At 34.0% G+C, this 21,636-nt stretch overlaps 1 protein-coding gene across 1 annotated transcript in view; it reads right to left on the bottom strand.

Moving 5' to 3' along the window:
* LOC149958862 (synaptotagmin-6-like) overlaps positions 1–21,636 on the bottom strand; it is a 129,678-nt gene that overhangs the window by 84,892 nt on the left and 23,150 nt on the right. The gene's annotated exons all lie outside the window — the stretch shown is intronic.

The following is a 21,636-nucleotide window of genomic DNA, read 5'->3' as shown; positions in this document are numbered from 1 at the left end:
AGTATATCATCATTTCCTGTACAAGATTTGCAAAGTCTCCTTGGCGAAACCTTCTAAGATACAAATCACGCACCCAGAATCGTCTAGTGTATTGGTTTTTAGATTATTTGTTACAGTTTCAACACTTAATAGACAGGTTGAGCCAGCGCCCGAAAACGTGTAAGGCAAACTTGTAGCGCGTGCCGGCTGTACACACAAAAGTACTTCTATATTCCTACACGTTTGCGGGCGCTGACTTGAACTCTCTATTATTACGTACAATTTTTTTGTAAATTTGCTTATTTTATTTTAACAATACAAAGCGTTGCCGCGTGAGTCCGTGCCCCATCTGGTGGTAGAAAACGGAAACTTTGAACCATTCAAACTAGAAATACAACCAAATAAGTAAATTGGTACCTTTAATTTGGTTATTTGGCAACCAAAAATATGAATGCATTTAATTCGATTTTTGAAATTTTACAGGTTAGATACAATTTATTAATCTACTAAATATAACGCGTTACAGAGGGAGTTCTTACCCTCCATCTGCTGGCAGGAAACAGAAACTTTGAATAATAAGTAAATTTATACCCTTACCGAATTTATACTGGTATATTTCGATTTCAAAGGTTACGACTGAGCGCAAATTTTTTGATTATACAGGGTGTTTCAAAAGGTGATGGAAATATTTGAAGGAGTTGTAGGGGGTGAGTTGAGAAGTATGCCTGTTTTTTCCCCATATTCCTACGATTAGTTAAAAGAGCGCCAGAGAGCTTCAAAATGTGGCCTAATATCCCCTGGAAGTAGGTTGCAAAAAGCGCAAAACCAAGCAGCAGGGAAACGCGAACATTAAGGTTTGGGTTTGTGTGATAGGTAAAAAAGGACTTTGTAAACAAATCGAGGTAACCAGATTAAAAAAGTAAACTTAAACAGTATTTAAAGTCCTTGCTGCTTAGTTTTGCGCTTGTTACAGCCTACTTCCTGGGGATAATAGGCCACACTTTGAAGCTCTCTGGCGCTCTTTTAACTCATCGTAGGAAAATGAAAAAAAAACAGGCATACTTCTCAACTCACCTCCCACAACTCTTTAACATTTTTGCATCACCTTTTGAAACATCCTGTATATCATAACATATCAATATTAACAGTCATGTTGTGGAAAAGAAACCTATTTGCTAAAAATACATCGATAATTTATTTATTTCCGTGTGCGTCATGGCCAAACTTTCCCCCGTCATGAGAAGGGGCAAAGAACAACGTCATCGGTGTCCGCTTCAATAGCGTCAGAAGATGTCAGTCTTAGACAACCAATGAGATACTAGGCTGATTTGATTGATTTGAAGGGGGAAGGAACTTACTGTTGGAGCGTGAGGGGGAATGCCAGCAATAAATGATAAATTCTTGGACGAATATATTGGAGAAAAAATGACATCAACCTAAATATGACGTTAAGGCAAAGCAATCGTAGAAAAAAAATATGAAAGGAAAATCGGTTTCCAATTTTTCGAAATTTATGAGATATCCGCCTTGTAATATAACCATTTTCATATCATATATATTGCCCAATCGTGTTTGCCTAAATTCGCATTAAAAATGGTTTATTTTTGCTTTCTCCAAATTTTATCTTTTCGAGGGGACTTAGTCTGGGTTGTTCCCTTTACTTTTCGATTTATATATTAATTCTATGACGTCCGTTAGGGGGCGGGGTTCATTTATATTAATGGCTGTCTGGTGCTCCATAAATCGTTTCGAAAATTCGTATTTGTTGTAAACGCAGGTTTAATATTAAAATAGTAATATTTTTGTTACAGTACTTATGGCATAAAATAAGAATGAACCATTCTATTGTTTTAATGTGAAATTTCTAAGCCAACCCTTTTTTAGACACTGAAACTCTCGTGTAGCTCCGACTTGGACTCTCAACCGAACTGAGTAGTATATTATCGTCCTTGGTAATAGTGCATTTCGGCTTGGGCATATTTAGACACTAGGGGGCGCTGTGCTCATATCTAAACTTGGTTGAAGTAATAACTCTGAAAATCAGTTTAGTGATAATTTCTGAAAACGAAAAATAATAATATTAATCAGCTAGGCTAATACCCAAGGCACCACCTTAGGCCCAAGTCATTTAGCGACTTATAATGCCTTTAAACAGGTGGCCGGGTTACAATGCGTAGGAGGGTGGTGTCAAGCCCTTCATGCCACGCGAGTTGTTAGCTCCCTACACTAACTATTACCGTCCAAGATTTTATGGATAGGGGAAAACGAATAACTCGAGGGAAAACCCCTTTAACCAGTCATACTTATTGTTATTTTGTTATGAATGCTTATGGTAATTTTCAATTTATCTTTCTTGTGTTAATTCCGTATTTAAACTAGGCCACAAAATCTATTAAGCACATATCAAATTAGTCAGAGGGTATAAAGGAGACCGCAACACATTGTAATTAATCACGCTTTCATCCTTCCATGTAGTAAATTAAAATTTATTTTTTAATTTTAGGCATTTTCGCCAGGGGGTGGTTTCATTAGTGTTTTGAAAAAATAAGTGATAAAATGAAAACACTCGCTTGAAAATTAAAAACAACGACCACACCTGGAATACTTTTAGGGTACTGAGAACGTTCGAGTTGACTTGTACAACTTGTGCCATCTGTACGAGGGGCTAACCACTTCCTCAAATTCTGTACATAGATTACAGTGAGTAGAGCCTTTGGTAGTGCTAAATCTGTAATCGATTACAGGCTTGTACACCGCGGTTACGGATAGTAATCGAAAATCTACAAACTAGTTTGCTATTTATGATAAACAAATCTAATTAAATAATTAAATCACTCCAAGTTATTTAAATTAATTAAATCGTTCAGCTTAATTTAAAATAGCAAAACTAAATAACGTTTACGTAACTAATTATACTAATTTTCTTGAATCATAAAATAATAAATTTTTAAGATCGATACTAGATGGGGTTAGGCAATTATGAAAATGATGTCTTTCCGGTTTTCCATTATTCTCATCCCATTAACCTAATAGCTCATTGGTTCATTAAAATTGACGTCTTCAAATTCATTTGTGAAAAGTATTAATTATCTAATTAACATACAAAGTTTTTACTAGCGCCATCTTGTTTCTTTTTTCAATTATTACACAGCAGATATTTACACGTATAAATAAATATATTTATTTTTGATCATAGCTAACAAGCCTTTACGATTGACTCGTACATTCTCAGTAACCTTAATATCTTCTTTCCACTATAATTAATGTGACTTTTAAAAAAAAATCAAACTAGTGACTTCAAACTGAGCTTAAAAGTCGATGTTGCCAAAAAAATAAGCTAATAAAAATGTGTCAAAAAGGCAACAGCCGAACGAAGTTTAGAAGACAGTTTCTAAGTCGCTACGCCACGCAAAAACTAATACGGAAATTTACTACCTAGCGTTTTCGCAACGCTGCCAAATTAAAGCGACGTAAAAAGTGAAGGAGATTAATGCACTAAATATGGGCCGAACGTGTTTTCCACAAAGGAGAAATTGTTGTTAGGCAAAGTGCTCGAGTTGATTTTGTGTTTTATCGGGAAAGATGGTTGGATAGCCAGACTGGGTTTTAAGAGGAGGCCCATTCACACGAGCCAGTTTTTTCGCAAATCGTTATTGGGGAACCTGTATGGTTCGGAAATCGAGTTGCTCCGTTCAAAGATAATATAAAATTCTGTACCCTAGATTCGAATTCTGAGAGCTTTCTAATTCACGGTTTTGTAACGAAGCGTTTACCCACTTCCAGCACGTGTCCTCCGAAAAATTACCTTCATCTTTTGCTGAAGGGCGCTATCTTTAGTTGGTTATCATGGAAACTATGGAACCAAATTTTTCGGAGTTTTGACAGGAAGTGGGTAAACGCTATCGACCACGCTAAAGACACTGAAATTAATAATCAGCTAGACTAATACCCAAGTCATCTAGCGACTTTTAAAGCCATTAATTCAGGTGGCCGGGTTACAATGCGTAGGAGTGTGGTGGAAAGCCCTTCATGCCACGCGAACCAACAGCTCCCTACACTAACTATTAACTATTCCAATCTAGGGTACGAGGTCTATATTGTCCTTACATTGTTTGTCACACAAACGGTTTGGTTGGCCATGTTTTGAAAAACGTAAGATTTTGGTGACCGAGGTTTAGCTACAAATATTTAAATCTAATTATTTCGCACACGTACTTTTGATTATACAAAACTAAATTAAAATATTAATATTACGCATCTTCCTTGATATAAATTGACATATTTTGTATAAGACAAAGTGTTATTTTAGGAGCTACGAGTAATTTAATTCGCCGGTTAAAGTTTTCGAGGTACGTGTGAAATGAAACGCTACGTGTTTCGCGAACTCGCGTCGAAAACTGTTGGCTAGTGTGAATAGATCTTCAGAGCTAATAAAAAACGTGACAAAGGTTCAATAGCCCCCGTTTGATTGTTTACCTGCATAGCAACTCTGTTTGCATCGGGGAGAAGCTCGCTTTAAGAACCAGATGACCTAAATTCGTTATTTGATGGGAAAAGAGCCGGTAAATACGTTAGGACAGTGAGATCCTTCAACAACTTCCAAAAAAGGTTTTTGTCAGAGTGATGTTAGATATATCTTTTGATAGCTTAAGATATATCTTGTGTTATCTCAATATATCGTTTGTGATAGCTTAAGATATATCTTTTGATATCACAAATGTTTCCACCAAGCCACATAAAAAATAACTGTATTCAATTATTATTTGAATAACTATTCTCATAATTAGTTATTAGTCTTGACACGAAAGCTGTAGCTAAATATTTCAAAAAAAGGTTGAAATTGTAGCAATACCTTACTTAATTTACATTTCTGTGTTGTGTAGTTTCTGGTGTAATTATGTAACATTTAAAATTGGGGGGAATTTAAAAATGTTACTATATTACAAAATAATTAAAAAATATGTATAGATAAGTGAAATGTAAATATGTAGTTTTAAATTTCAGTTTATTCCAAATTTGTAACTCAATCAAGACAGTAGCTTGAAAAGGCATCTTGAACCCGCTGGCCAATTTTTTTAAATAAATGTTTTAAACCATGAAGTATCTGCCGCGTTTTTTCATACTAATTTAAATGTTTTTGAAATTATTTATAATAATAATAAAGTTCAAAATGTAGTTTTTGTCGATATCAACAAAATGGAAGACTTTGTAATTGGTTTTTTGGAAATTTAATAATTCACTTTTTCATCGTTTGGCTATGATAAAAGTGTAGTACTTGTCGATATCAACTTTTTCATCGTTTGGCTATGATAAAAGTGTAGTACTTGTCGATATCAACTTTTTCATCGTTTGGCTTTGATCAAAGTGTAGTAAATTCTCGCGTCAACAAAATAGAGAACTTCGTATAAATATTTACAAATAAAATAATAGGATATTTCCAGCTAAGATCAAAGTGAAGTATATTTTCGAATCACCCTCCACTTCCACGCGATAGAGTCTAATATATCCTAGTTAAATATTCAGAATAAAATTAATAATACCGTTTCATTTACAAAAAGAAAAATATTATTTCAATAAAATCCTAATTTCCAGGACGTCATTTCTCTAGTAATATGGCTTCAGAAAGAGAGCCGAACTGAATAGGGAAGACCTTTACCAAGAATTCATTTATTTCTATTTTGGGATTACGACTACGCTTTTTAGTTGTAGGTAAAAAAAGTCACCGGAAAAATAATCCAAGGTAAAAAAAGCCAACGCAACGGTAAAAAAAGCCAATTTAAAAGTCTAATTTTATTATTATTTTATTATTATCAAAGAAAACCAAAACAAAGGAAATTTAAAAACCTGACCTTCTTGGAAATAATTACGTAACTTTGGCCAATAACAAAGCCCAAACGTACAATAACATAATATGCTGACGTTAGAAGGCTATAAAGAAGTTAAAGACAGTAAATCTAACGTGGCCACCGGGCAAGTGATTGTCGTTATACACCTGTGACAGCAAAGTGAGAATCTGAGAGGAGGGGAGGTGCGCGAAATTTCAAAAGGAGAGGAGATTGAAAGGAGATATTTTGGCAAATTGATGGAAAAATTAATCACGACTTAATTAATTAATTATATATTAAATAATTTAAACGAGATTAATATAATTAGGTTAATCAAGTGATATAGTTTCTTTATAGGCCTTAGGGGAAAGACCCAACTAGACAAATTGTAACTTCTTAATTAAGGTTAAGTTAGGTCTAAAGAGACTATTTGCATACAAATTTACTCTGAAGGAACGTATTTATAAATAATAAATCAAAGTCAGAAACAGGGGGGGGGGGGGGGTCTCCAGGGCGACGGGAGAGGGGAGGGGCTAACGTTGAAAATAGACTTATCCCAAAAATGGAGTGAATCGATCCTCGTATCTTTCTCAAGAGAACTGGAGACTTCGTTGAGGAAAAGAACAAACCACGTTGAAAAGATAGTGCACTGCGAGCTTTGAAAAATTTATCACCAAACGAGATAGAGGATAAAATATGGGATAGAAAAACAAGCTCGCCATCTGACGCAAATAACAGTTTTACCATTTGCTGAAATAATAGACCTTTGGATTAATGAATTAATGAGCTCTATGTAATTAATATTAATTCCTTTTTTAATTAGCTGCATCGGATGTAGATTTACAATAGCGGGATTTAAAACTATATTATATAAATATAGCTGATTATTATTATTATATTATCAATATTTAAAAAAACAATTTATGTTTTACAATATTTACAAAAATTAAATATTAAAAGTTTAAAATACCAGAAGGTTTACCAAAAAGGTAGATTTTAGAAATTTTACGTTTTTAGAATTGTTTCTTGTTTCAATGTAATGAGAAGAAACAGAGAAATATTATCAATATTTAAAAAAACAATTTATGATTTACAATATTTACAAAAATTAAATATTAAAAGTTTAAAATACCAGAAGGTTTACCAGAAAGGTATACATTTTACGTTTTTAAAATTGTTTTTTGTTTCAATATAATGAGAAGAAACAGAAATATTAAAAAAAAATATTAACGATTTACAATATTTACAAAAATTAAATATTAAAGGTTTAAAATACCAGAAGGTTTACCAGAAAGGTATACATTTTACGTTTTTAAAATTGTTTTTTGTTTCAATATAATGAGAAGAAACAGAAATATTAAAAAAAAATTTAACGATTTAAAATATTTACAAAAATTAAAATACCAGAGAGTTTACCAGAAAAGTATAAATTTTAAGGTTTTAAAATTTTTTCTTGTTTCTTTAATACCGGATATTTCTTGAAGTTTTACATAAAATATTGCTTAAAACAATAATTTTTTGTAATGAATCATAAGTATTTACTTCTTGCCTACAAAAAGGTTTCAAATGTTGCCATCTAGTATAAAAAAACATTAAAATATAACTTCTAAGGGCTTCATTCAAAATGTTTCTTTCCCTCTCAATAATTTGTGAATCCGTCCGTATTGGGCGGCCTTACAAATGTTTATTTTTCGATGTAACGGTTGGTTGGTTTCCGAGTGAGCAATTTTTTAATCGATTTTATACTGTACGAAATTTTGAATCCAATACAAATTTGGAAAAACAGCACTAGTTTTAGAGGTTGTAAAATGGATTTTGAGATTTTAGAGGATTTACATTTTATATTTTATTATGCCTAAGTGTTTACACGATTTATTCATTTTTAGGATCCTAATTTCAAGATGATTGCAAGATTTTTAATAAATGTTTATCTCAGGGAAGCATTCACGATTTTGAAAAAATATAATTTCACAATGGAAATATTAAAAATAACAGAAGGTGCATTAAAGTAAAATTTTGTTTTATTTTATTTTTATTTTATTGTATTTTTCTATGAAATAGATTAGGGTATCAATTGTTGTGTCTATTAAATAGATATACTTATATCGATGAACTTAAGATATCGATTACAAAATATTTATATCGGTGACCTAACTTAAGGTTGAATCGATTAGAATATATTTCTGTCGATGAACTCTCTTATGGTATCGATTAAAAAATGATTATATCGTTGACCTCCCTTAAGATATAGATTAGAATATATTTCAGTCAATGAACCCCCTTAAGGTATCGATTTATATCGAGGACTTCGATTACGGTATTGATTGGGATCGATGACTTTAATTAGGGTATTAATATCTGACGATGAAATCGATTATCTAAAATGGGTGATTATAAAAACGATTCGAATACAGCTCGTTACCGGTGAAATCCATTAAAGTATCGATTGATATCGATAACATCGATAAAAGTATCGATTGATATCGATAACATCGATAAAAGGTATCGATTGATATCGATAACATTGATGAAATCGATAAATATATCGTTTAAAAAATGATCCAACCGTAGACATAAGCTACGGACCCACCAATAGGAAAAAATAGCGGACTTTAGGTTAAAAACAAAATGTGAAACGACTAGACTGTGTGATTTATTCTTCAGATACTATTCCTTGGAAATCCAAAACCCGAGAACCAATTTATCAAAGAAACCCATCTTTTTTTATAAGACGGCTGAGAATCCTATCTTCGCTCGGAAATTTTAGAGAGAAATCTACACCTGGGGGATCGAAACAGAACCGGCTTACGCCGCGGCGCCACTATCTTAGATATGAATGAAATAAAACAGGCTACTCGCCTAGCCGTTCCATTCAAGACATGGACCAAAGTGGGGCTCAACAGATTACCCCAGGCCCCACGCGAAGGAGAGCGGTACCGTGCGAGGCTTCTATTTTGGGAGGAGATGCCTGAATATGTAAATAAATGAGCCGCGCTACTTTTATTTCCTTCAAAGGAACGAGCTAGACTGCCCCCTTTTGGCCGACAGTTTCTGACGCATAGCTCCAAATAAGATTTCCTCCATTTCCGGCCACTAGACCCGGTTTCCTTCGAGGGTTCTTTAGATACCATTGCGCGGTTTGTATTTAGCTCGGTTGATAAAAAAGGGATTCAAAGGATCAAAATGGTTTTGAGAAAACCTAGTATCCGCCATTTTTTTAAGGTTTTTTTTCATTTTGATTTTTATTTCTATTTACGGAAATTTAAATTGAATTTATTGATATATCTCATCGAGGATTGATTTTGTAAGGTTGGAATTTTTATATTAGGTGTTCATATAGCATTAATACTACACTCTCGAAATTTTAAGTGATAGCTATGTGTCGAGAGAAGTAGAAAAATTAATGATAGCTATGTGTCGAGAGAAGTAGAATAATTAATGATAGCTATGTGTCGAAAGAAGTAGAAAAATTAATGATAGCTATGTGTCGAGAGAAGTAGAATAATAAATGATAGCTATGTGTCGAAAGAAGTAGAAAAATTAATGATAGCTATGTGTCGAGAGAAGTCGAATAATTAATGATAGCTATGTGTCGAGAGAAGTAGAATAATTAATGATAGCTATGTGTCGAGAGAAGTAGAAAAGTTAATGATAGCTATGTGTCGAGAGAAGTAGAATAATTAATGATAGCTATGTGTCGAGAGAAGTAGAATAATTAATGATAGCTATGTGTCGAAAGAAGTAGAAAAGTTAATGATAGCTATGTGTCGAGAGAAGTAGAAAAATTAATGATAGCTATGTGTCGAGAGAAGTAGAATAATTAATGATAGCTATGTGTCGAAAGAAGTAGAAAAATTAATGATAGCTATGTGTCGAGAGAAGTCGAATAATTAATGATAGCTATGTGTCGAGAGAAGTAGAAAAGTTAATGATAGCTATGTGTCGAGAGAAGTAGAATAATTAATGATAGCTATGTGTCGAAAGAAGTAGAAAAATTAATGATAGCTATGTGTCGAGAGAAGTAGAATAATTAATGATAGCTATGTGTCGAGAGAAGTAGAAAAGTTAATGATAGCTATGTGTCGAGAGAAGTAGAATAATTAATGATAGCTATGTGTCGAGAGAAGTAGAATAATTAATGATAGCTATGTGTCGAGAGAAGTAGAAAAGTTAATGATAGCTATGTGTCGAGAGAAGTAGAATAATAAATGATAGCTATGTGTCGAAAGAAGTAGAAAAATTAATGATAGCTATGTGTCGAGAGAAGTCGAATAATTAATGATAGCTATGTGTCGAGAGAAGTAGAATAATTAATGATAGCTATGTGTCGAGAGAAGTAGAAAAGTTAATGATAGCTATGTGTCGAGAGAAGTAGAATAATTAATGATAGCTATGTGTCGAGAGAAGTAGAATAATTAATGATAGCTATGTGTCGAGAGAAGTAGAAAAGTTAATGATAGCTATGTGTCGAGAGAAGTAGAATAATAAATGATAGCTATGTGTCGAAAGAAGTAGAAAAATTAATGATAGCTATGTGTCGAGAGAAGTCGAATAATTAATGATAGCTATGTGTCGAGAGAAGTAGAATAATTAATGATAGCTATGTGTCGAGAGAAGTAGAAAAGTTAATGATAGCTATGTGTCGAGAGAAGTAGAATAATTAATGATAGCTATGTGTCGAAAGAAGTAGAAAAATTAATGATAGCTATGTGTCGAGAGAAGTAGAATAATTAATGATAGCTATGTGTCGAGAGAAGTAGAAAAGTTAATGATAGCTATGTGTCGAGAGAAGTAGAATAATTAATGATAGCTATGTGTCGAGAGAAGTAGAATAATTAATGATAGCTATGTGTCGAGAGAAGTAGAAAAGTTAATGATAGCTATGTGTCGAGAGAAGTAGAATAATAAATGATAGCTATGTGTCGAAAGAAGTAGAAAAATTAATGATAGCTATGTGTCGAGAGAAGTCGAATAATTAATGATAGCTATGTGTCGAGAGAAGTAGAATAATTAATGATAGCTATGTGTCGAGAGAAGTAGAAAAGTTAATGATAGCTATGTGTCGAGAGAAGTAGAATAATTAATGATAGCTATGTGTCGAGAGAAGTAGAATAATTAATGATAGCTATGTGTCGAGAGAAGTAGAAAAGTTAATGATAGCTATGTGTCGAGAGAAGTAGAATAATAAATGATAGCTATGTGTCGAAAGAAGTAGAAAAATTAATGATAGCTATGTGTCGAGAGAAGTCGAATAATTAATGATAGCTATGTGTCGAGAGAAGTAGAATAATTAATGATAGCTATGTGTCGAGAGAAGTAGAAAAGTTAATGATAGCTATGTGTCGAGAGAAGTAGAATAATTAATGATAGCTATGTGTCGAGAGAAGTAGAATAATTAATGATAGCTATGTGTCGAGAGAAGTAGAAAAGTTAATGATAGCTATGTGTCGAGAGAAGTAGAATAATAAATGATAGCTATGTGTCGAAAGAAGTAGAATAATTAATGATAGCTATGTGTCGAAAGAAGTAGAAAAGTTAATGATAGCTATGTGTCGAGAGAAGTAGAATAATTAATGATAGCTATGTGTCGAGAGAAGTAGAATAATTAATGATAGCTATGTGTCGAGAGAAGTAGAAAAGTTAATGATAGCTATGTGTCGAGAGAAGTAGAAAAATTAATGATAGCTATGTGTCGAGAGAAGTAGAATAATTAATGATAGCTATGTGTCGAAAGAAGTAGAAAAATTAATGATAGCTATGTGTCGAGAGAAGTAGAATAATAAATGATAGCTATGTGTCGAAAGAAGTAGAAAAATTAATGATAGCTATGTGTCGAGAGAAGTCGAATAATTAATGATAGCTATGTGTCGAGAGAAGTAGAATAATTAATGATAGCTATGTGTCGAGAGAAGTAGAAAAGTTAATGATAGCTATGTGTCGAGAGAAGTAGAATAATTAATGATAGCTATGTGTCGAGAGAAGTAAGTCACGTACTTCTGATAGAATTTCAAAATTTGGCTTGTGTTGGTGAGATCAAAATAGGAACTGTTTACGTCACAAAAATATTGACCAACCCACTTAAAGAAAAATTCAGGAATTGGTTTTTATTTCTGGCTTATTCGTTAATTTAGCTCTTGCCAAAGTCGGCTAATTTTCTAGGTGATAGTTCTGTTCATCTTTGTCAACGCATTGCATTCCTTAAACGAACAGAAATGTTAGATGTGTAGAAACAATAATCAGTGAACCTCTTTTAATATTAAAAGTACCTTTCGAACAAATTAGAAATTTTTCATCGAACAAAGGCTCTAATTTAAAACTCTTTGAAGCCAGAGATGGGCACCGCTAAGTTTATTTAAGACTTTTGCTCATTTTAAGTGGAATTGAGCAGTAAATTATCATTTTTGAAAAGAGCGAAACTCAAATGAGGTGGGTGTCGAACTCGCGTCTCTAATGAGTGCCAAAAGAGAGGAGCGCCAGTTTCGTCTATCGAATGAGCGCTTCAACAGAACAGAGCTGAACTCATACCTCAAACGAGTTCTAAAACAGAGGAGCACCAAACTCATACCTCGAACGAGCGCTAAAACAGAGGAGCACCAAACTCATACCTCGAACGAGCGCTAAAACAGAGGAGCACCAAACTCATACCTCGAACGAGCGCTAAAACAGAGGAGCACCAAACTCATACCTCGAACGAGCGCTAAAACAGAGGAGCACCAAACTCATACCTTGAACGAGCTCTAAAACCGAGAAGCGTCGATTTCGCCTCTCAAATGAGTGGGTAAAAACCCCAATTACGTCTCTCCAATGAACGAGAGCGTGAGTGTATATCTAGCCAGCGAGCACGATTGTTGCGTGAGTTGAGCGGTTCATTCGGAAAATGCCCATCACCGAATTCTAAACCGTAGCGCACTGCTTACAGAAAATCAGTAAGACTGAATTGCATAAGGGTATCTATTGTTACCGAAGTTTGGGAAAATTTGAAACGCGTGCATAAAGGAACTGAGGGTTGCTAGACGACGACTGACGTCATAGGAACGCGTGGTCGCTACGGTAACAGCGGTTACTCCCCCCCCTTTTCTATGAGAGTTCAAATAATTCTCTATATAAATCGCACTTGTTGCAGGCTCTCAACGAAGAGGTAAAGAAGGTAGTTGATGCGGAGCTAAGACGGCGATGGAGATATTTCAAGGTCAATGGGCGTGGCAGAACACGGGACCACCAAATTGGATTAGTCGGGCGCCTGAAAGGAATTCTTAATTATACATGAGCAAAAACAATGGCTAGTTATTCACTATTCTAACGACGTAAGGGAACAATAACTAAGATCCTTTATCATACGAAAACCCCTCTATTTTCCTAATTATATCGCGCCATCTAGTTTTCGTCGTCAGAATCTATTCTTCTATATTTCGAGTGAGTGCGTCAAATTAGTTACGGAAAAGTTAAAGTTCACTTTTAAAAGATATTTATTTAATCATACTAATAAACTAATAATAATAAATTCTATAATGCCAATAACCTATATATTTTAAGGTTTTCAATTTTTCGATAACTACCTTTGATTGGAACAATACTATGGAAGAAGTTAGTGTTTGACTAGGAGCAACCCACACAAGGAAAACGCAACCTGTCAAAAGTCGTGTATTTTCTTGTGCACAGTTTTCATTGGTTAGACGCTTTAGAGCCTGCGGCCGCCGGAAGGGGAAAATTCGGAAATTGTCTTCGCCCTTTCCGTAAAACGTTCAGCGAATGAAATTTGTACACAACACTACGTTAGCGTGTGTAAAGGCTAGCTGCGTTCTCCTTGTGTTTGTTGCTCCTAGGTGTTTGATGCTAAATTGTTAAGTTAAGAGGCTTAGTTTCTCTTTTCAGTGTAATCGTCGCGAGCCCGATTTCCCAAATAGGACGAAACAGGTCTACCGTTGGAATTTCTGGCTATTTTATTTTATTTTAATTAGTTTTTCCCTCGAAGATCTATTTGGTCCGAGATTCGCGTCTTTAGGGTTGCTCGAAGATCTATTGGTACGAGCTATTTGTAAGTTTTTAATTTTCTTCAAATTTGTTAGCTTTTTTATCCCTTTTCATTGTGGAATGTACTTATTTTCGTTTATATCACTCTTTGAAGCTAAATTGCCCGTTGAAATCTATTCTTCGTCTAATTTTAAACTTTTTGTAACCAGCTCACGACACATAAATTTAATGAAAGCTATGGTATAGCTGAAGGTAGTTAAGAACATAACACCTTAAGTAACATAATAAAAAAAGTATGTCAATTAGGTAGAATATTCACCGAACTGATTTTAAGAGCTATTGTCAATTAGATAATATTATCACCGAATTTATTTTCCGAGCTTTTGCCCAATCTAGGTTTAGCTCTCAGCACAGATCCCCCTAGTGTCTAAATAAGCCTAAAGCGAAGTACTATCAAGGAGACTAGACGGATGGTTATCACCGATTTTGTTGAAACTTGGAGGTTAGGTAGACCTTATGGTAGTATGAAAATTTCCAAAGGGATAAGTTGCAATGGGTTTTAGTTTTCCCATGGCAACCGAAAATGTTTTTGATCTCTCAAAACAAAAAATCTCCAAGGGTACTTACTTAAAAAATTTAAAAAAATTTAATTTTCAAAACTCACCCAAAAAGATGAATTTGACTTATTTTGGGTAAAATTGATCAAGGATTTAGGGTAAAATTTAACAAAATTTGGGTAACCGAGAAAATCCCGGCATGCTTTTTTAAATGGAGAGGTCGAAAACATTTTCAGTTGCCATGGGAAAACTAAAGCCCATTGCAACTTTTCCCTTTGGCAATTTTCATACTACCATAAGGTCTAAATAACCCCCGAGTTTCAACAAAATCGGTGATAACCACCTCGGGTAGTCTCCTTGGTGCGAGTCCAAGTCGGATCTTGATGAGAAAGTCAGTGTCGAAAAAAGAATCGGTCAGGAAATTAGCATTAAAACAATAGGAAGTGTCATAATACTTATTGTTATTATGTTACTTATGATAACAAAACTATTTTCATATTTTAGGGTTAAAAGATACTGTACATAACATCCTTTTCAAAACTAGAAATCCCTTCACGACAATGGACTGATAATAGGTAATAGTTCTACGTCTACATTCAGACACAGATTTAACGTACACGTTTTAGATTGGTGGATAAATCCGCCTATACGAACTCGTAACATGCTTGTATGTCGAGATTATTTTTAGCGTTTGTCCAATCCCAGCCGTTGGGGCCCCCGGTATGCTCCTCCGCTTGAATAAAATCAAATAATACTGCAATCTCATTGGTTCTTAAATATTACGTTTTTCGACGCGATTAACGCTGCTGCGAGGATGCAAAAAATAAGACCGCCTCCAGGATTTAATCATTTAAACGAGATTTAATCATTCTAATCATGATCTAATATATTTAATTACATTTAATCATTTTAATTAGATTTAATCATTTTAATTAGATTTAATCATTTTAATTAGATTTAATCATTTTAATTAGATTTAATCATTTTAATTAGATTTAATCATTTTAATTAGATTTAATCATTTTAATTAGATTTAATCATTTTAATTAGATTTAATCATTTTAATTAGATTTAATCATTTTAATTAGATTTAATCATTTTAAATAGATTTAATCATTTTAATTAGATTTAATCATTTTAATTAGATTTAATCATTTTAATTAGATTTAATCATTTTAATTAGATTTAATCATTTTAATCACGATCTAATCATTTTAATCACGATCTAATCTTTTTGATCAGGATTTAATCATTTAAACGAGATTTAATCATTCTAATCATGATCTAATATTTTTAATTACATTTAATCATTTTAATTAGATTTAATCATTTTAATTAGATTTAATCATTTTAATTAGATTTAATCATTTTAATTAGATTTAATCATTTTAATTAGATTTAATCATTTTAATTAGATTTAATCATTTTAATTAGATTTAATCATTTTAATTAGATTTAATCATTTTAATTAGATTTAATCATTTTAATTAGATTTAATCATTTTAATTAGATTTAATCATTTTAATTAGATTTAATCATTTTAATTAGATTTAATCATTTTAAATAGATTTAATCATTTTAATTAGATTTAATCATTTTAATTAGATTTAATCATTTTAATTAGATTTAATCATTTTAATTAGATTTAATCATTTTAATTAGATTTAATCATTTTAATTAGATTTAATCATTTTAATTAGATTTAATCATTTTAATTAGATTTAATCATTTTAATTAGATTTAATCATTTTAATTAGATTTAATCATTTTAATTAGATTTAATCATTTTAATTAGATTTAATCATTTTAATTAGATTTAATCATTTTAATTAGATTTAATCCTTTTAATTAGATTTAATCCTTTTAATTAGATTTAATCATTTTAATCACGATCTAATCTTTTTGATCAGGATTTAATCATTTAAACGAGATTTAATCATTCTAATCATGATCTAATATTTTTAATTATATTTAATCATTTTAATTAGATTTAATCATTTTAATTAGATTTAATCATTTTAATTAGATTTAATCATTTTAATTAGATTTAATCATTTTAATTAGATTTAATCATTTTAATTAGATTTAATCATTTTAATTAGATTTAATCATTTTAATTAGATTTAATCGTTTTAATTAGATTTAATCATTTTAATTAGATTTAATCATTTTAATTAGATTTAATCATTTTAATTAGATTTAATCATTTTAATCACGATTTAATCAATATTATCGGTCGAATCGAGAATTTATCATTAAAATCAAAACTAAAGTACGATTTAACCATTCTAATCACGATATAATTTTTTTAATCAGGATTTAATCATTTTAAACAGATTTAATCATTTTAATCAGATTTAATCATTTTAATCAGATTTAATCATTTAATCATGATTAAATCAATTTTAAACATTCTAAACGTGATTTAATCAAAATAATCACGATTAAATCGGATTTAATCTTTCTAGGGGTGCGTCATTAATCAAGCAAGTGACCTGCCCCTCGATAAAACAAAAACTAACGGTTGTGTTCAAAAACTCCATTTAAAACCACGCCCCCAATTTACAGCGCCATCTGGTCCAATCATTGTCCGAATTAAAAAGAAAAGATACATCCGGAAAACTTTGTCGACGAAAAAGATTATGTTCAATAAATAAAAGCCGAAGGAGGTAAAGGTGGAGCATAAAATGTGAAAATCGAAATTAAAAGTGAAAAGACGGATTAACAGTTGGAAAAACCTTCCGTATATTTCAAAATTTGTTTGACGGTCGAGTTGAGGATGGTCAAATCTCCGGAGTATTATTCCGGCGTTCCGGTCGAGATTCTATGGATTGCAGGCATTCAACTGGAAATCATTTTGGGGGAACTTTTCAAGGACAGGATTACCTTCGTAAGGACTTTAAAGGGGATCCATCGCGGGTTGCGCCCTAGCGGATGGTATAAGACTTACGTAACATTTCAATTTCGAGGAGATTTACCGTTCGGACGAGTTCCGAATATTTATTTCAATAATTTCCAGCCATCCGAAATTTCGAAGGATGGGTGTAAAATAAAATCGTGGATATTTCGCCACTCTTATTAATTTTCGATTGCGCTTTAACTTTTAGAAAATGTATTTTGGTGAACAGAGAATATTCGTCCACCACTATAGCCTCTGCTTTTATGATACCTGTATCAAATCCTCTGCCTACACTTGGAGAGAGCCTGTGATGGAATGGGGAGAAAGATTATAAGTCAGAAGGTGTAGGGGCGTGGTTTAGGAGAAAGGGGAGAAAGATTAGACTTCAAAAAGTGTAGGGGCGTGGTTTAGGAGAAAGGGGAGAAAGATTAGACTCCAAAGGGTGTAGGGGCGTGGTTTAGGAGAAAGGGGAGAAAGATTAGACTTCAAAAAGTGTAGGGGCGTGGTTTAGGAGAAAGGGGAGAAAGATTAGACTCCAAAAGGTGTAGGGGCGTGGTTTAGGAGAAAGGAGAGAAAGATTAGACGTCAAAAGGTGCAGGGGCGTGGTTTGGGAGAAAGGGGAGAAAGATTAGACGTAAAAAGGTGCAGGGGCGTGGTTTGGGAGAAAGGGGAGAAAGATTAGACGTCAAAAGGTGCAGGGGCGTGGTTTGGGAGAAAGGGGAGAAAGATTAGACTTCAAAAAGTGTAGGGGCGTGGTTTAGGAGAAAGGGGAGAAAGATTAGACTCCAAAGGGTGTAGGGGCGTGGTTTAGGAGAAAGGGGAGAAAGATTAGACTTCAAAAAGTGTAGGGGCGTGGTTTAGGAGTAAGGGGAAAAATATTAGACTCCAAAAGGTGTAGGGGCGTGGTTTAGGAGAAAGGGGAGAAAGATTAGACTCCAAAAGGTGTAGGGGCGTGGTTTAGGAGAAAGGGGAGAAAGATTAGACTCCAAAAGGTGTAGGGGCGTGGTTTAGGAAAAAGCGGAGAAAGAGTAGACGTCAAAAGTGTAGGGGCATGGTTTAGGAGAAAGGGGAAAAAGATTAGACTCCAAAAGGTGTAGGGGCGTGGTTTAGGAGAAAGGGGAGAAAGATTAGACTCCAAAAGGTGTAGGGGCGTGGTTTAGGAGAAAGGGGAGAAATTTTAGACGTCCAAAGGTGTAGGGGCGTGGCTTACGAGACAGGGGTAAGATTAGACGAGGGAAGGTAGAGGGGCGTGGTTTAGGAGAAAGGGGAGAACGATTAGACGTCAAAAGTTGTAGGGGCAAAGCAGATAAATCTAGATTAACTATCTTCAAATATCTGAAAATTACGACTTGAAGAACTTGAACAGTATGCCGTTACAAGCAGTACCGAAGATAATAGGAAAATGAAAGATTTTGATAAACGCCATACAGAACGTCTTTAGATTTCCAGTTCGAATCGAAGTTAGGAGTTTCTTTATTGCCCTAAAAAGGTTTCAATTGGCGCTATCTAGGGTAAATAAAAGATTTAAAATGGGATCTCTAAGGGCTTAGCTCTATATGTTTGTTTCCCTGTAAGTGTTTTGCGGATCGCTCTATATACTCCCTTTAACCATATTCCATGCTTTAACTTTCCAAGGAAGCTCCTAAATTTCTTAGAGCGTGAAAAATAAAGACCCGAAAAACATAAAATTTGTTCTTATTCTTATACAAATAAAAAATGTTGGTTCGGAATACGAGAGGAAATCGATTTTGCGTTGTACAGTTAATCTCAAAATTCGCTCTTGGTCCATTGAGAACTGGAAAATCATTAATTATTTATAAACCCGTAATGCGGTTTCACAACGGCTTTTCAAAGGGGCCTGCCATTGCATGACGTTACTAGCTTTGACAAGGCGAATATCGACGATGACTCTAGACATTTTTCGGTATCAAATCCACCACCTTGATCTCACCGCTTGAAATCCAAAAACCTTGAAAAGTTCTGACGTATCAAGACTTTATTTTCATATTTTAAAATAAATAGAATTTCGAATAACATTTTTTACCTCTCCGAGGGGACTTTTTACCCTAGGAGGGGTTATACAACCACCATGTCTGTCTGTCTGTCTGTGGGTCTGTCTGTCAGGCCTGCGAACGCGTTCGCATTTTCAGGGCGAAGGGTAATCACTGCGTACCCAGTTTCTTAGAATCGGGGAAAAGGTTTTTCCAAAAGCGCCCTCTTTTGGTCCTTGGGTGTAGCATAATTTTTTAATCAGCCGGGATTCGAACCTGATTGCGTTTGGGATAGACATAAACGAAACATACTTCGTTCGGAATAGACATACACAAATACTGTTTCGCTTGGAATAGACAAACGGAACCTATTTCGCTTGGAATAGACAAACGGAACCTATTTCGCTTGGAATAGACAAACGGAACCTATTTCGCTTGGAATAGACAAACGGAACCTATTTCGCTTGGAATAGACAAACGGAACCTATTTCGCTTGGAATAGACAAACGGAACCTATTTCGCTTGGAATAGACACAGACAAAAACTGTTTCGCTTGGAATAGACAAACGGAACCTATTTCGCTTGGAATAGACAAACGGAACCTATTTCGCTTGGAATAGACAAACGGAACCTATTTCGCTTGGAATAGACACAGACAAAAACTGTTTCAATTGGAATAGACAAACGGAACCTATTTCGCTTGGAATAGACACAGACAAAAACTGTTTCGCTTGGAATAGACAAACAAAACCTATTTCGCTTGGAATAGACACAGACAAAAACTGTTTCGCTTGGAATAGACAAACAAAACCTATTTCGCTTGGAATAGACACAGACAAAAACTGTTTCGCTTGGAATAGACAAACAAAACCTATTTCGCTTGGAATAGACACAGACAAAAACTGTTTCGCTTGGAATAGACACAGACAAATACTGTTTCGCTTGGAATAGACAAACGGAACCTATTTCGCTTGGAATAGACAAACGGAACCTATTTCGCTTGGAATAGACACAGACAAAAACTGTTTCGCTTGGAATAGACACAGACAAATACTGTGTCGCTTGGAATAGACAAACGGAACCTATTTCACTTGGAATAGACAAACGGAACCTATTTCGCTTGGAATAGACACAGACAAAAACTGTTTCGCTTGGAATAGACACAGACAAATACTGTTTCGCTTGGAATAGACAAACGGAACCTATTTCGCTTGGAATAGACACAGACAAAAACTGTTTCGCTTGGAATAGACAAACAAAACCTATTTCGCTTGGAATAGACACAGACAAAAACTGTTTCGCTTGGAATAGACAAACAAAACCTATTTCGCTTGGAATAGACACAGACAAAAACTGTTTCGCTTGGAATAGACACAGACAAATACTGTTTCGCTTGGAATAGACAAACGGAACCTATTTCGCTTGGAATAGACAAACGGAACCTATTTCGCTTGGAATAGACACAGACAAAAACTGTTTCGCTTGGAATAGACAAACAAAACCTATTTCGCTTGGAATAGACACAGACAAAAACTGTTTCGCTTGGAATAGACAAACAAAACCTATTTCGCTTGGAATAGACACAGACAAAAACTGTTTCGCTTGGAATAGACACAGACAAATACTGTTTCGCTTGGAATAGACAAACGGAACCTATTTCACTTGGAATAGACAAACGGAACCTATTTCGCTTGGAATAGACACAGACAAAAACTGTTTCGCTTGGAATAGACAAACAAAACCTATTTCGCTTGGAATAGACACAGACAAAAACTGTTTCGCTTGGAATAGACAAACGGAACCTATTTCGCTTGGAATAGACACAGACAAAAACTGTTTTGCTTGGAATAGACAAACGGAACCTATTTCGCTTGGAATAGACACAGACAAAAACTGTTTCACTTGGAATAGACAAACGGAACCTATTTCGCTTGGAATTGACACAGACAAAAACTGTTTCGCTTGGAATAGACACAGACAAATACTGTTTCGCTTGGAATAGACAAACGGAACCTATTTCGCTTGGAATAGACAAACGGAACCTATTTCGCTTGGAATAGACACAGACAAAAACTGTTTCGCTTGGAATAGACACAGACAAATACTGTTTCGCTTGGAATAGACAAACGGAACCTATTTCACTTGGAATAGACAAACGGAACCTATTTCGCTTGGAATAGACACAGACAAAAGCTGTTTCGCTTGGAATATACAAACAAAACCTATTTCGCTTGGAATAGACACAGACAAAAACTGTTTTGCTTGGAATAGACAAACGGAACCTATTTCGCTTGGAATAGACACAGACAAAAACTGTTTTGCTTGGAATAGACAAACGGAACCTATTTCGCTTGGAATAGACACAGACAAAAACTTTTTTGCTTGGAATAGACAAACGGAACCTATTTCGCTTG

This window comes from Leiobunum rupestre, chromosome 2 (assembly GCF_980474605.1).
Source record: "Leiobunum rupestre chromosome 2, qqLeiRupe1.1.hap1, whole genome shotgun sequence".
Taxonomy (NCBI): Eukaryota; Metazoa; Arthropoda; class Arachnida; order Opiliones; family Sclerosomatidae; genus Leiobunum; species Leiobunum rupestre.
This window is presented reverse-complemented; position numbering and strand designations above follow the sequence as displayed.